Source organism: Juglans microcarpa x Juglans regia, chromosome 5D (genome assembly GCF_004785595.1).
Source record: "Juglans microcarpa x Juglans regia isolate MS1-56 chromosome 5D, Jm3101_v1.0, whole genome shotgun sequence".
Classification (NCBI taxonomy): domain Eukaryota; kingdom Viridiplantae; phylum Streptophyta; class Magnoliopsida; order Fagales; family Juglandaceae; genus Juglans; species Juglans microcarpa x Juglans regia.
In genome coordinates this window covers 35,304,575-35,321,426 of record NC_054602.1, presented here as the reverse complement: position 1 = coordinate 35,321,426, position 16,852 = coordinate 35,304,575, and the positions used below count along the sequence as shown (strand labels likewise).

The 16,852-nt window shown below is 34.0% G+C and overlaps 1 long non-coding RNA gene and 1 pseudogene across 1 annotated transcript; both read right to left on the bottom strand.

Moving 5' to 3' along the window:
* Positions 1-595: 595 nt before the first annotated feature.
* On the bottom strand, positions 596-2,719 carry LOC121264060. Its single transcript, XR_005940448.1, has 3 exons — positions 2,597-2,719; positions 2,447-2,503; positions 596-769 (listed from the first exon to the last, which is right to left on the bottom strand). It is a non-coding gene; the product is annotated as an uncharacterized LOC121264060 (long non-coding RNA).
* Positions 2,720-3,940: 1,221 nt separating this feature from the next.
* On the bottom strand, positions 3,941-5,849 carry LOC121265936 (annotated as a pseudogene).
* Between the last annotated feature and the right edge of the window lie 11,003 nt (positions 5,850-16,852).

Below are 16,852 nucleotides of genomic sequence, written 5' to 3'. Positions count from 1 at the left end.
ATACAAGTTTACGAAATAAAGCAAATCTTAGCAAGTATCTTTGGATAATGATTGGTTAGTGAATCTCTCTAGTCATTCCATCTAGTAAACACACTATCATTCTCTACGTATGATATAGAATTCCATTCAGGGAGGAAAAATCAATCTCAAAGAGTAACTAATAAGAAAGTCCAACGAGCACTTTTAAGTTTAATAAAAAATTATGTATTTTAAATTAAAACAATCATTTTATGATAGGAAGGTCATTATGATCCAGCAACACATGCAGTACCTCTTCAACTAATTTTATACTCATAATTCAAAACATATCTATTCAATCAAATTGGGATCACAAAATTATAGTGCTCCTACAGGCCAAACACATCCATTTGGTATGATAGCATGATACTTGAATCTGATGAACCATTTGATACGTACTCCTTCCCCATCTCTACATCAAGGAATGAACTGAGTAAATCATGATGTGTTTTATAAGGTGTGAACATGCACATATGTATGTAAACTGCATAATATTTGGCACTCAGTTAGTAGGATGGAACGCAACAGTCAAATACCTCACAGGCACTTAAGTTCAAAACACAAAGTCACACCACACTTTCATTACTGATATTACCTTTTTCCATTTTCCTCTATTTTTCTCAGCGACCAAACATTGGAGTAAACAAAGTAAAAAGCTAAAAAAGTAAAATAAAATCTTGAATTCTGAACTATGAATAGACATATACAAATCTCAAAGCAGCATAGACTTCAAACCAAAAAGTCCAAATTCCTTGCAAGAAACAAACTAACAAATCAAATTAACTACAGATAACAAAAAAAAAAAAAAGGACCGGAACATCATAACATGCAAAAAAAACTCAAAGTCATATATATATATATATTTCAGAGACCAAACCCAAAAAACAGGATCACAGTCCCAATTCCTTAAAAAAACAACAAACAAACCAAATAGCCGATAGTTCAGAGTACAGAAAAAACAGATGTAAAAGTACACATTGGAAGTTGCCTTTAAATTTTATTTAAATGGCTTAACTTCGAAGCCGCTCATATTTTGCCGTGTAAATCATCCATTTTTAGCCAAACCATAGATCCTATACCAAATTAAATGGAGCCTTTTCTTTAAATTTAACTGGAGCCTTTTCTTTTTCTCCTTTTTCTCTAATTTTCTTTTCAGAAAGAATAAACACCTTTGAGGAAAATGAAGGTAAAGATTAACTTTTCCATTTCCCCTACTTCTTTTTGTTAACAACCTCCCGGCCCATCAACAAATTCAGCAAAGAGTTTACATGAAAAATTCAAAGAGAATGGAGGGAAAAGTATGGCACCATATACAAATATAATCATTTCTCTTTTGTCCTCATGCCACCATGCATTTAACATGCAGGGGAGAAAGAGGACACCAAAAAAGACATGGGTCATGCATATCTAAGACTTTCCCACAAGCCTCTCCTGCAAGATCTCCCCAAGCTTTATGTATAGAGCTTGCTGCTCCTTGAAAGTGAGGTTCATCAATATCTAAAAAATATTTTCATATCAGCTTACATATTCATACATATTGATTCATGCTATCTAAATGGATAGGTAAATTTTTATGCACAAGCATGTAAACGTAGTACCTAGTTCAAGATTGTATCAACTGAGAGGCTTTGTTGCACAACAAATGCATGATGGCTGAATTTTATTTAATTGATGAATCAATATAGACTTATGGTTCGAGTCTACAATTTATAAACAAGGTATCATGGTTATCAAGCAAAACTCAACAAAGTTTGAGTGAAACTTTCAGCATTCAGGGTTAAACTTGTAATCTAAGTTATTTCTCTCTTTGTTGAAGCAAGTAATCAATGTCTCCTACCTGAATTTGAAAAGTGCCATGGTCGAAATGCAACTGAGAAATTCATATATAAACTTTGAATTTCAAATCCATTACAGGCATATAGATGAAATCTTAATCAACTTCAGTATATTCTTCACCAATGTTGTCACTGGGTTATCAAATATGCTCTCCTTCTAGCTTTTAAAGTATTCTATCTACCTAGCCTTCCACCTATTCGTGTAGCATTTTTATGTAGAAAGTGTCAAGCTCATCCTGGGAAACTCATATTTCACATCTCTTTTTTGGTTTTCAATAGAAGTTTTTAAGAGTAAAACATAATTTATGGTTACAACTTACAAACAACAATTAAACAAACAAGGCATCATGATTTCCTGCCAAAAATGACAATTATGAATATCACACATGCATTGGGGATGGTAATCAAGTTTATCTTGAGTAAAAAAATTTACATAAACTAGGAGTATAACAAGAAAAATTATGAGAAGCCAAAATAAAAAATCTTATAATTAGTACTTATAAAAAAAATCTTATAATTAGTAGTTATCTAAAATATACTACAATTAAGTAGTTCATAGGAATTTGCTGGATCCAAACCTCATCAAAGCATACCTGGAAGTTAATTCTATCTGTAATTCCATCATGTCCACGTATACTATCACCAAAATCCTGCAGGAAAAGGGGGACATATAGCAAATGGTGTGTGACAACATCTTCGAAGCTTTATTGAATCGCATAAATTTAGAAAGTATAAAGGCAGACATTGATTTTAAAGGCTCTTTTGAAACCACTGGCAAAGAAGCCTCCAAAAGGTGCTATAATAGATGCAAACAAGCCAACACATAGATCCAAATCAAACAAATTTGTAAAACAAGACAACCAAAACATTGAACATTCCCAAAAAAAAAAAATAAAGATCTATTTTTTCACAAATCTGCAAATTACACAACCAAAAGAATCTATACCGCAGTCCATAACACAAATTGAACACCACAAATTTGAAAATCAGAAGATGCACATCAGACAAGCAAAAATAAAATCAGCTTCAATGAAATAGATGAAAAAAAACCAACATTGAAAAAAAAAAACCTGAAGAGAGAAGCATTCTTATGGAGAAAGGGGTGCTATCAGCTAGAGCTCATTTGCCTTAAATTCATACTTCAAACACACACACACACATATATATATATATATATAACATACTTTTAAATTTTAAAATTGATTTAAAGTTAATAATAATTATATAATTCATAGGTAAATGGTGCCAAAACAAAAAAAATATTTTCAAAATTAGACATCTTAATAAATGATTAACAAGAAATCATTAACAAATGCCAAAAGAGAAAAAAAAATGTACAAACAATTACATATTTATACAAAAATATTGAAATAGACCTAAATATTCACAAAAGTTAAAAATAGAGGGAATACAATACTGTACAACATTTAAATTCATCTCTTTAAATTTTTATTTCCTTAAGATCTTTTTATGCTCTTCAGGGTAGTTAGATAGTCGCAATAAATAAGAATTCTCTGATGAATCAAATATTCCTATGTCAGTAGAGTTGAGAATATATCCTCAACACCAATTTGCAAATATAATGTTCCTAAAATTTATTTTCCAAACCTCTGAACAAGTATTTTTAGTAATATGGCTAGTAACTTCTACCAAATTATTAGACGTAAAATTTGCTTTAAAGTACCAAACATTTCAGTATATTCACACCAGATTGTTCCACTTTATAATTTGAGATAGTTTGGAGGAATATTTAGAGAAATTGGTCAGAATAGTGGCAAAACAGAGCACAAAACTTTCTACCTTCCAAATCAAGCTGGCCAGATTAGGATTCAAAAGGTGGAATGTCTAAAAGAATTTGAAGTTTGACATTTTTACATGCAGTAAGATCAAATAATCATTGATAAGGGCTATCTAAACCTGTACATGAATATCAAAAGCAAGCGCACCATAAGAAATCTAATCTTATCACATGCATAGTGTCTGATACAAGGAAAGATAACCAAAAGACAAAACTTCATCACAAACTGTGCAAAGATGCTAGTATTAATAATAGTATACATATATACCTGGCCAGACATAGCATTCAATTAAAAGCCTAACCACAGTACTAAGAGCTTATTGTTGTCTCGAGGACACTCTTTCTCATAAATTTCGCTTGCATATTTCCAGTTAATAACCTTCCATATGTTCTTCAGATAATTGGATTTCACATCACGGTACTGCATCAAGGAAAAAAAATTCTGTTTTAAGTAAGAATGAGGATAATTATTTCTGATTTCAAGTTACAATGAAATGGCAAAATCATGCAAGAGACCTGCGGATCATTCTATATTCTGCCCTCGAAACAGCCCAGATAGATGCTCAATATACTCAAAGAAGCAATCCTCATACTGAGAGGTGAGCAGAAGCATTTATCATCATTGCTACATAGCAAGAAGAAAGAAAACAACATCTGAAACCCTAAACAATTCAACATTGCTACTCTTCATTTTAAATTTTGTCATCCACAATCACATTTATCGATGTGAGTTAGTTCATATAAGAAAGTTTCATAAGATTCTACTCTAATCCAATATGTTGAAGTTATGCAATGTGAAATAGCCAAATTCAGACTATCAACATCTTTGAAATAATAGCAGCAGCAGTAAATTCACTTGCAGGTAGTATGCATGCTCCCAAACATCTAATCCAATCAGCGGGACCAAAACTGATCCTCTAGTTACAAGTGGATCCTGTAAAGTTTTATGTCAACAAACATAATTTCAGTCACTCATAAAATCTAAAAAACAAGAAATAGAATATCTAATGCACCTTGGAATCATTGAAAAGCTGAGAGTACACTACGCTTACTAACAAATATTTCTCATTTTTTCATCCAGATTTTCTACCACCTAAAATGATTCGATATTCACCATTGAATTATCATTTTCACATAAACACGCACTCAGTAGCAAAAATGTGCTTAAAGTCTCAACTGCAAGTAGCATCAAACTACTCATGCACATAACATGCATCTATATTCTTTAAACAATGACTTAAGGTGTGTTTGAGTAGTTATTCTTTACTTTATTATTACTTTTCACCTACTTTTCTACTATTCATTACTTTTCACCTACTTTTTACTACTATTCAATATTTTATTATTACTTTTTCATTACTTTTTCACTACTATTCATAAACATTCTCAACACTTATCAGGTATTCTCACTACCCAAACCAAGCCTTAAACAACATAGCTCTGATGACCATTTCTGGTCTGCAGTGGTTTCAACTGAGAGTTGTTTCCGCTCTTTATCCAGAGCAAGCCACTGTCCAGCATTCAATTAATTATATAGTTCCCCATTAATTGATTTCTAAGATCCATCCAATATATTCATAATCTGATATAACTTAAAGAATAGCTAAAAAAAGTTTTCGAAAACTTACAACCTATCTAGAGCCTTGCAAAGCAGCACCTTCTACATTGACTTTCTGCATCAATGCGTCGAGAGAACCATACTGTGTGTCAATGGCTAAGCTCAGGGTAGGCTTTGGCGACTCCATGTAGTTCTTGTCATAACAGTTTCAGAAATGTGATTAGGGACCCACAAAACGATATCGAATGAAACTGAATAATCAATCGCTCACACAAGAAACCAAATGAAGAGGAAAACAATAATGATAAGTAGACTTACTTTAATGGGTGACAGATTCTTCCAGAAAATCGAGTGGTTTATATGACCTTTTGCACAAAGAATTGGCAAGAGTTAAATGCTTTGTTTAAGAATTCAAAATTTGTTGGCTTTAATTTTATCTTAGTACTAAAGCAGAGGATCTTTTTATTTAAGTCCTTAAATGAAGTGAATTAGAGGTCTCATGAGTGAATGAATTCCACTACATTCATGCGGAGAGAGAGAGAGAGAGAGAGAGAGAGAGAGAGAGAGAGAGAGAGATGAAACCTTCACTGTTAAATTGGATGGCGCACTGAAGCCAGACTATGGTGGAAGAATCAGCCATGGTGTGGGCATGTTCGAGGCAAACGAGGGCTCTTGTGGGTGAATATCCTCTGTGCGTGGTGGGTCTCATGACGGATTTGGGTGTCTTGGTAGCTCTCTTTGTAGATCTTGACAGATCTGGTGGTTCGATGGTGATGGTTTTTGGTGTTTGGGCATGGCTGGGCTTCGGTGTTGGTATTTGGTGGTGTCTGAACAGAGGGTCGATGGAGGTGAAATAGCTGCGAATGGAGGCAAGGAGTGGCGTCGTTGGGAGCTACCGAGAGTAAAAATGAGAGAAATCAGGAATTACCACTCTTATACCAAGCGGCAAGCGGTGGGAAAAAAAATTCAGAATCTGATAAGAGCGGTGGAAAACAAAAACGAAAAAAAAAACCAAAATCACAGGAAGTGGAGAAAGAATGAGATTTCGAGAACCTAAATGATCGAAGGCTATTGACAAAAAGACAAGAAAAAGCTCTCGGTAAGAAGACAAGACAAACCCCAAACCACGAAACATAGACCGTAACCAAAGAAGATGAAAATCACTCTTATACCAAGCGGCAAGTGGTGAAGGCGGTGGGGGAAAAAAAGAATCTAATAAGAGCGGTGGAAAACAAAAAAAAAAATTAAGAATCACAGGAAAGAAGGAGATTCAGAAGGAAAGAATGAGATTTCGAGAAGTTGAAGGATAGAAGACTATTGAGAAGAAGACAAGAAAAAGATCTTGAAAGCTGAAGGAAGGAAGGCTCTGGAGAAAAAGACAAGAAAACGATTTGGTAATGGACGGGGTGGGAAAACAAGAAGACAAGAAGAAATCAGGAAGACACAGCCAACAGATATGAGGGACAGAGTGGGAAGTGAATTAAAAATGGAGGATAAAATCGGAAAAAAAATGGACGACACCTGCCTGCTTATTGGCGCTTATTATATATATGATAAGATAAGATAAGATATATATATATATATATATGATGATGCTATATGCGTGAAGCAAGCGGCGGCTTATCACAAGTTGAAATGAATCTTTCTTGTTGGATCTCAATCTATCCTATTAATTAATATATAATATAATTATATCCAAATGCACAATACTAATAACTACCATGCACGTCAAATAGTTCAAGTGAAAAACAAAAAGAAAATGCTATCACCCTGCTCCCCCTTCTCGTTTCCTCTTCCCGCTTGACGTGGAATGCCACGTTGTAAGTGTTTTAAAATTAAAATCTAAACACGCTTCAATCCAAACGATTTCTACTCATTTTGTCTTCAACCCATCCCGCATTTCATCTTCAACCTTCCTTCATTTCATCTTCAACCCATCCCGCATTTCGTCTTCAACCCATCCCGCACCTACCATTTCATCTTCAACCTTCCTTCTTCGAGATTGAATCCATCTCGCACCCACCATTTCACAAACAACCTTCCTTCTTCGAGATTGAACCCAACCTGCACCCACCATTTCATCTTCAACCTTCTGAGAAACCCAACCAGCGCCCACCATTTTGTCTTCAACCTTCCGAGAAATCCATCCCGAGAAATCCATCCCGAGAAATCCAGAAACCCTTCTCGAGAAACCCATTTCGAGAAACTCACCCTTCCCGTCGCCTCTCCTTCAAGCCAAGCCTTCATCCTAGTTCGAGAAACCCACCCTTCCGTCGAAGCAATTTCGTCGCCTCCGCTTCAAGCTTCCGTTGACTCACCATTTTCACGTCAATGTCCCGGTAAGGACATTCTAGGTCTGCTAACAATAAACAAGAATTTTTTTTTTTTTACTTATGAAAAAAAATTTCTGAAATTTTCTTCCAATATTTGAAATGCTTTGAAATATTGGTTGTAAATTTAGTTTTTAGTTGCTCTTCCAATATTTGGTTGTAATATTGTTAGCAATATGCTCTGCATAACTTGGTTAATTTTGTTTAATTGTTAGCTATCTGCCTAGTATAAATTTGGTTAAATTGATTAATTGTCGATTGGGTTTTCAGCACTCTCCAAAAAACAAAATAAACTTCATATGCTTTAACATGTAAAAAGAGAAAAAGAGAAAGCGCAAAAGCTAGGTTCAATGTCTATGAGAGTGGAAGAGATGGTTGAATTGGCTTTTGGAAATTCTTAGTTGGTTTTGGGAATATACATGGAATGTGTTTGGATTATTGTATTCCTTCTGATTTACAAAAATTTTGGAACACAAGTAAGAGAAAAAAGTAGAGGTTGAAGAGAGCAGAAGACGGTCTAGAAGGGAAGGAAACCCAGAGTTTGGAGATGGGAGGCTGATATGTCTTTTGTTTACGGGTTTATATGACTATCCCTGGTTTTGGACAAATTTGGAGGTAATTTTAAGCTGGTGCGAGAGGAGACATGGGTGGCCTACACTAATGGGAAGTGGGTAAAATTGTCTAATTTTATAGTTATTTGCCCAGCAAAACAAAAAGAAATGGCTGTATATTTCTTTAATTATTGAGAATGAAAAATAATATGGAGTTGCAATCTTGGACTTTTCTTTTCAATGTTGGACTCTTCTTTTATGAGAGTGTCTTTGTGTGACTAGGATGTGGCCTTAACCACTCATGTTCCAAATTTTTAAGACTTTGAAAAATGGTCAGATGGTATGTAAGAGTAAGTTTGGTAAGAGCAGATGGTTGGTTCATGTATATGTTCTGGTCCCTATTTACTTCCACTGTTAAATCAATACCCATATGTTTAATACTTTGTTGGTTCTTAAATTTATATGAGGCCACTAATCAATCGTTTGGTAGTTTAGAAATAGAGGTTGCTAATATTGACACAATGTCTGAAGCACGTAGTAGCACAAGCAATATGTCCCGCTCAAGAACCTCTTGTCAAAATGAATACCCAATATGTGGCATTAAAGCATGTCGACGAACTGCGCATACGGAAGGTAATGAGGGTCGCCGATTTTTCAGTTCTCAAAAATTTGAGGTATGTTATTTAATTGTTTGCTAAGAAGTTATTTTTAAATGTTTGTGAGAGAAAATCTATTTTACTTGCATCTTTACTTGCAGCTTTTATCTATTTTTGGAAAATCAATTGGGTAACTATTGTAAGGTAATATATGTTGGTTGATTTTGCAGGCTGGGCATTCTTGCAGGTTTTTTTGTTGGTATGACCCCGAAATACCACCATATGGCGAGAAGAGAATCAGCCGTTTAAGAACCGAAATTCAAAAGATACAACTTGCAATGATATCCAAACAACTCGACATCGATTAAAAATAGAGACTGAAAGGCGCAATCGAAAGTTTGAGAGGTTTAGTGTAGTTGTAGCAATTTCAATGTCATGGGTAATTTGTTTAGGCATGCTTTTTGGAAAACTCTAAAAAAGAATTTGTTGGTTGGTACGTAGATGTAATATATGACTCTGCTTGGTTGGTTGGTTGGTTAATTTTTGTAATAGTACAAAGTGAAGGATGCATAAAATTGAATGTGCAAATGGTTACTTTGCTTGGTTGGTTACTTATTGTACAAATTTTGCACTTCTAAATTTTCTTCCTGAAACTCATTTCAAAATTAATAAAAAGAAACCAAAATAAGACACTGATCATTAATCAACCAGAATTACACCATATTGTCTCTCCATTCATTAATCAACCAGAAAACTGTGCCTTCATTACAAAATTTATGAGCAAATATACAATTGCTCCCTCCCAAAATATACAAAATATACCATTAGTTCATCCCAAAATATACAAAATATACCATTGGTCCCTCCCAAAATATACAAAATATAGAGGAATCAAAAATCTTCTATTATATTACAAAATATACAAAAACTGTATGATATCTTCCAGAAGCATAGCATCTTCCAATCACCACATCTGCATTATGTATGACTAATTTCTCGCATCATTATCCTCTTCCGAGACATGCAATCCTCTCAATTGCGCCTAAAGTCACAAAAAGTCACAAGTGTATACTTGACTAGTTGTTGCAAAAAATGTTGCAATACACTTTTAAAAAAATAATATCAAAATAATATAATCCGTAGTGTGAATTACTTGTGAAGGAGGAGCAGTCTGTCTAATACCAAAAAAATCCATAGTGTATATTTGATGAGGCATGTACTGGTCATAGCATAAAATTGTTAAATGAACAGTGTTAAAAAATGTGTTCATCATAATGTAGTTTTAATTACCTGTGAGGGAGGAGCAGTATGTCTAATACCAAATAAATTCGGCACATATACTTGATGAGGCGTGTACTGTGAGTGGCATAAAATTATTAAATGAACCATGTTAATAATTTCTACATCATAATGTTCTTTGAATTACCTGTGAGGGAGGAGCAGTCCATCCAATGTCAGAATAATTCATAGCAGTCGAAGGAGTTGCAAAAAAATCCAACGCATGTGTCCAAACTTAACTTTGTTGATCCTATATGAAAAGTACATTGTTTTTAACTTGTTTATATTCATTACAAATCTAGGAATTGTGAAAGAAAAAAAGTACCCGAGTTTGAGGAGTCTCATGTTGTGTGCCGCTGACAGTGCATTCATCTGGAGCATGACTACTCCGTTGTTCATTGGAATGAAGATAATAATTTATCATTATAACAAAAATATAATGTTTTATATACACTATAAAACAAAAAATGAACCTCAACTTCGTCATGGTGTAATCGTCTTCTCGTACTAGATTTTTTAAGACTCTTCTTCGCAGGGTGCACTTTTCTCTTAGACGGTGGTCTTCCCTTATTCCAAACTACCAACGGACTAAGAACTCTACCTGTCGTGCCTCCCATGGATGTAGCTGGATCAACTGTCGTGCCCCCTATGGAAGTATCTGGATCAACTGTCGTGCCCCCCGTGGAAGTAACTGGATCAGTGATACCAGGGTACTGTACCTTCAACTGTTCTATCTGATTAATCAATTTCACACAACTTCTCTCGGACTTTGAAGCATTGGAACACAGTTCATAAAAGCAATTCTGGATCTTATCGTACCTTCGGGCATCATCAATGCTACTAGTGTCGTAACTACTTTTCACGAAAGTGTATTTTCGCTTTACATCCTTCCTCCACCGATCTAAGATGTATTTCGATGGTACTACATGCTTACCTAGCTGAGTCAAGATACGAAGAGTGTGCCTGTATAATATGTCCCTAAACTCAAACAACTTACAATTGCATTTAATATCAAGGGAATCTTCATCAATTTTGACAGTGAAGGTTGCACGCTTTAACAAGTCATCACCAACTTGAATCTCATCGGCAACTTCGAATGTACTTCTACCACCCTCACATCCCAATAATGAAGTGGTCAAATAAAGAAATGTTCGCAATTCCTCTTGTACTTCTTTAAATTTAGCAATTGTATATGCTTTTTGAAATTGTTTCTCAACAGGATAGTGAGTGATGCACGAAATCTCCGTGTTAAATGAATTAAAGTCAGCAATTACTTCATTCTCTACCTTCCTCATAAGGGCTAAATCGTACTGCTCAACAAATTGTTTCAAAGTTGTTTTAGAGTTAACGTAGTCATCAAAAAATACATTTATACCTTCACTCCGCTGTGTAGTTGACATACCTGTCCAAAATGTGTCTCTAACGTACGTCGGCACCCAAAAACGACGATCAATATATAGTGATACCAACCATGCATTCTCATGCAGATCATAGGTATCGAGCATATCATTCCACTGTGATTCGAATTCAAGCTCACTGAAAGAGTTATAAATGCACCTATGCAGAGTACTCTTGATTTCCTCATATCGATAATGTGATCCAAACTTTTCAGGAAGTTTTTTCATTATATGTCACAAGCAGAAGCGATGTCTAGACATTGGAAACACCCTCGAAATTGTAATTTTCATGGCCTTATCTTGGTCTGTGATGATTGCATTTGGTGGTTGGTCATTCATACACTTCAACCATGACTCAAACAATCACTCGAATGTATGAGAGTCCTCATTAGATATCAATCAACACCCCAATAAAATTGACTGAACATGATGGTTCACACCCACAAACGGTGCAGAAGGCATTTTATACACATTAGTCAAATATATTGTGTCAAAGACAATGACATCCCCGAATGATTCATACGCAGCTCTATTACGGGCATCTGCCCAAAACACATTTATTAATCGCATGTCATTGTCAACGTCTATCTTATAAAAAAAAAATCTGGATTTCTTTTTTGCATATCTTGGAAATAGTTACATAAAGCTGTAGAACCCCCAACCCTGAGACGAAGTTGTCTAGCTTTGTCAATGTAGTTTCGACACTCATTTTCCCAAATGGCACATTCTCGTACCCCCCACCTCAACAACCACAGCCTTGAAATTTTTTGACAATCTTATTCCTGCCTCATCATTTATTTCAAGTCTCTTCGCCACACGAGCATCAACCTTCTTAAAGCATCTGAAATGCCTTGCCTTTTTCGGACTACAAACATGTGTGTGATCCAAGATCACTTTAGATAGGGTATATCCACCTTCATCATTCAGTACCGCGTTAATCGTAGCCATACATCCTATCTTCTTCGTTTGTCTTGGTTTCATTATTGGCAACCTTACTCTTTGATGTGCCTCCTCGCACACATGCCAAGCAAATCCATTTGACATTCCCATCATCATCTTGTCTAGAATTCCTTTTACATACTCCAAAGCCCTTCTGCTTACCATACTTCTTATAGTAAGACCAAACTTCTTCTATAGATGAAAAGTTCATTCCAACCATAAGTTGTTCAATAGTTTCATCACATTCAATGTTTGTATCCTCAACAACCTCATCACACTCATGAGCTGAAGTACAATCTGTGTTGGCATCCATTGTACATCCGTTTGAATTGCCTACAATGATATAAAAAGATATAGTGTCAGAAAGCAACTTCTTATATAAACCATAAAAGAAAACAAGTACTGGTCTTCTAGGAGTTACAAATTTACAGAGAAAAAATCTGATTCTAAAGTACAATCTATTTATAAAAAGTTGAAAGTAGTCTATCCAATTTTTGTATATAGTTTACAACTCACCGTCTTGGCATGAATCAGTTGGAATCAACTTGGTTCGATTCATTGAACCAATTATATATATATATATATATATATATATATATACATATACATGTGCGTGTGTGTGGAAGAAGGGTTTAGTGAGTTTTGTATATATATACAAGTACTGGTTTCATAATATATATATATACATATACACATGTGCGTGTGCGTGTGTGTGAAGAAGGATTTAGTGAGTTGTATATATATATATATATACAAGTACTGGTTTCAAAAAATATATATGTATATATGTATACATATATACATATATATATATAATTTGTGTTTTATGAAAACCTTCTTGTCTTTCCTTTTCCCTACTTTGATTTCATTTTTTTTTATTTTTTATTTTTTTTTGCTCTCTTTTTCCACACTACTGGAAATACTTGTTTCACTTTATACTCTAAATTATTAATACTGATACATTACATATATATATATATATATATATATATATTTATAGGAAAACATCAATGTCATTAAACGCATCAAAGCATTACAAATTGTTCTAATCAAGCCAAACATCTTGGGAAACAGACAGTGGGACATGGTCCCACCACATTTCAGCAAATGTAAAAGAATTTATTTCTCATCATGTTCCTTATACTGTAACAGAATAAGACTCTCATGTTCATCTCTCTCATATTTCTTGTTTTAGTTGTTATTAATAACAATTAATAACAACTAAAACAAGAATAAGAAGTTGACACCCCATTGGATTGTAAAATAAAAAACAACCATAAATGATAAGGGTCTCAAGAAGTTAAGAAGCATGTTTGTAACGGGTACAAATTAAGTTGTCATGCATTGAGAATATTTCATCAATAGCTAGCTATGGTTGGAAAATAAGAACAAGATCAATAGTGCAGCTATGGGTTCTCAATAGAAGAGAATAATACAAGGAAATATTGCAATATTTTCATGATATATTTGTAATCTGGTTTTTTTTATGAAATAGGCTATTCATGTGGTTGTCTATCTAGTTGAAATTATAGGACAAGTATTTCATGTAAAAAATACTCATACAATGTGAAGTTAGATGTCTTGTTCTAGTTTGTAAAATAACATTGGTAGATATTGTATTACTCTCAAATGTATAATTAACAGTTATATTTATCAAGTTTGGCTTCCAAGAATTCAGTTTTAAACATTAATACGCATATTGTAAAACTTGACTTGAGCATCAATGCACTAGTACTGAAAAAGTAACACTACACAAAAATTAAAATGGGACTTTAATTCAAAAAAACATTTGCTGCAAGAATGAGTTCTTTCAGGAGCATATGAGAAAAACAATGACTTTTTACGTTGCGTTTAGGCTTTTTACATTGCTTTTAGGCTTTTAGCATTCCTGAACATGTACACTATACACTCTTGGAAGGTATTGCAACTCAAGGTATTGCAACTAGACATGTCAGAACAAAAAATCAAAGACATTCCTGGCTTTTACCTTGCTTTTTTTTTTTTTTTTTTTTAATCTCAAATTCACATAAACATGTCAGAACAGAACATCAAGTATTGCAACTCAAAACCCGGTACTGCAAAATTAAAGCAAAAACATGAATCCCAGGCATGACCTCATGAAAGTATGATCAACTAGCAAAAGTGAACTCCACCTAGGTAATGCTCTAAAACTATAATTGATAAACAATACTGATCAAGCAACAGTGATAGGTTGGCCTTCAAGCAAAAGTGAACTCATGATCAACGGCATCCTATATGTGAATTGTTTCAAAACTTCCATTTTGCTTCTCCTTATTCTTAATTATTCCAACATGACCCCTGTTTCTTCCATCAGTCACCATGACAACATTCCCAACATCAAACTTGATGAAAAGATACAATTTTGTTGGCTTCCAAGTTCAGCTTAATGGTGTCATTGGCCTTGATAACTGGATATCGAGTAGTTGGCCTTAATAGTTCAATACATGAACAGCTAGCTGATGGCTATCCATCTCCCTCCCAACATAAGAAAATTAAATTCTCCATTTTATAATTTACTGGTGTGTGTTGGAAATCAACGACAGCTCATGCTTTCCTTTATATGTAAAGTAATGTGATAATCGGTATGTTGAAATAATTTCACCCCTTGGGTGTGAATGATTTCCTTCATAGCTCTTTTTAGTTAATGGATAAATTTATTTTCGGATATTTTTGGATCTACAAATTTTTAGTTTTACAGCTAAAAAAAAAAAAAAAAATTTAAAGTTCCAATTCATAGGTTTTAAGTATGAATAAACCAACTCCATCGTGCTCTATTATCACATGCATCATAGGTTTTTCATTCAAAAAAAACCAGAGCTTATCCCAATATCACAGAACACTAATACTAATTAGCTAAGAGTACTAAAGGTGAAGGTCATGGCTGAATGTCCTCTCAGTCAATCACAAATCTCAAACGACGAAAAAAAATTAAGAAATGTACCTCACGAATTGGAAGTTGGACGGAGGAGAGCAGGAAGACAGCAACGGAAAGAAAGTGGCTAGCTTTTTGGGTTTTAAAATACGGTCGAGATCGGACGTCTAACTCAGAGGATGAACATCGAATTTAGAATTTTCACTTCTAAACACAAAATGAGGAGGGAAGGGGAGCGGAGGTGGGCGGGAGATGAAACTTTCTTTTCTTTTTATTTTTATTTTTATTTTTTTAATAAAACGATTTTAAACAACATAACTTACCACGTACAACGAGAGATACGAACGAAAAAACTCAGCAATAACTGCAGCACTATCCAGAACAAAAAGGATAATAATGGGAAGCTCAACATTCGATGCTAGCTAACTGAACAAAACGTACGTACGTACACCTGTTCACTTCCCAACTCATGTCAAATGATAAATGGAGTAATCCTAGAAATCAACCTCAAAACCATCGAGACCATCAATCTCCAACGTCAGTCTTCCTATTATCTAGGGACCAGGGTTACTCACTAATACTTACTTTTTTAATTATTAATTAAAATAAAAAAAAATTTAAAAAAAAAAAATCAAATTTAAAAAGAATAGTAAATAAATAATAATAATAAAATATTCATCTATTAAAGAGATTGACAGCCTGAACCATCAATAGAAGAGGAATAATCTCCAACGTCTCCTACAAACAATGACAGATGAATCTGGATATGGAGCCCAACCTACTCGACAAAGGCCCAATCTGGAAAAAACCGTATTAAATGGTAACAACACATTCGAAACATTAGTCGCTGGTTCGGGTTTGCTCTTACAGGCCTAACTAAGTTTTTAGGATATATTCACATGATTGAGGCCCAATTTTAGAATTAAGACTATGGGGCCTCTCGTTTGTTTTGAGAGATCAAACACAAAACTTTGAAAACTTTTCTAAATTTTATACAGTCAGATATAAACACTCATTTTTTATCTTATCTTATTTTATCTCTCATTATTTTATTACTATTCATCAACTGTACTGTATACAGAAAAAGTAAGGGAAAAAAAAAAAAGGGCAAGTGGCAAACTGAAAACGCCGAATTGCTAGGAAAAAGAAAAGAAAAAAAAAAAATGCAAGTGGTAAACGGATAACGCCGAAATGTTAGGGAAAAAAAAAAAGAAAAAAAAAGCGAGTGGTAAACGGAAAACCGAAATGTTAGGGGAAAAAAAAAAAAAAAAAAAAAAAAACCAAGTGGGTCCCACAACCATAAATACTTTAAAAAAATCAAACTAATCTCATCTCATCTTTATAAACAAACACAATTTTATCTTATCTCATATATATTCAACATATTTCAATATTATTCACATATATTTAAAAAAATTTTATCTCATCTCTGAAAATAAATAAGTCCAAGCTGAAAAGGAAAAGCCCTTGTTCCGAGAGTTAACAAAAGTACAATGTTAGGATGCACATTAAATGTACATGTCAAATATATACATTAGTATAAATAAATTTTTTTAATTTAATAATTCTGATTTTTGCTCACCATGGTCAAATAATTGCATGTGGTTGTACATCGATCGATCACGTGACCAGTGTGAACGCCTTTTGATCAAGAAAGAC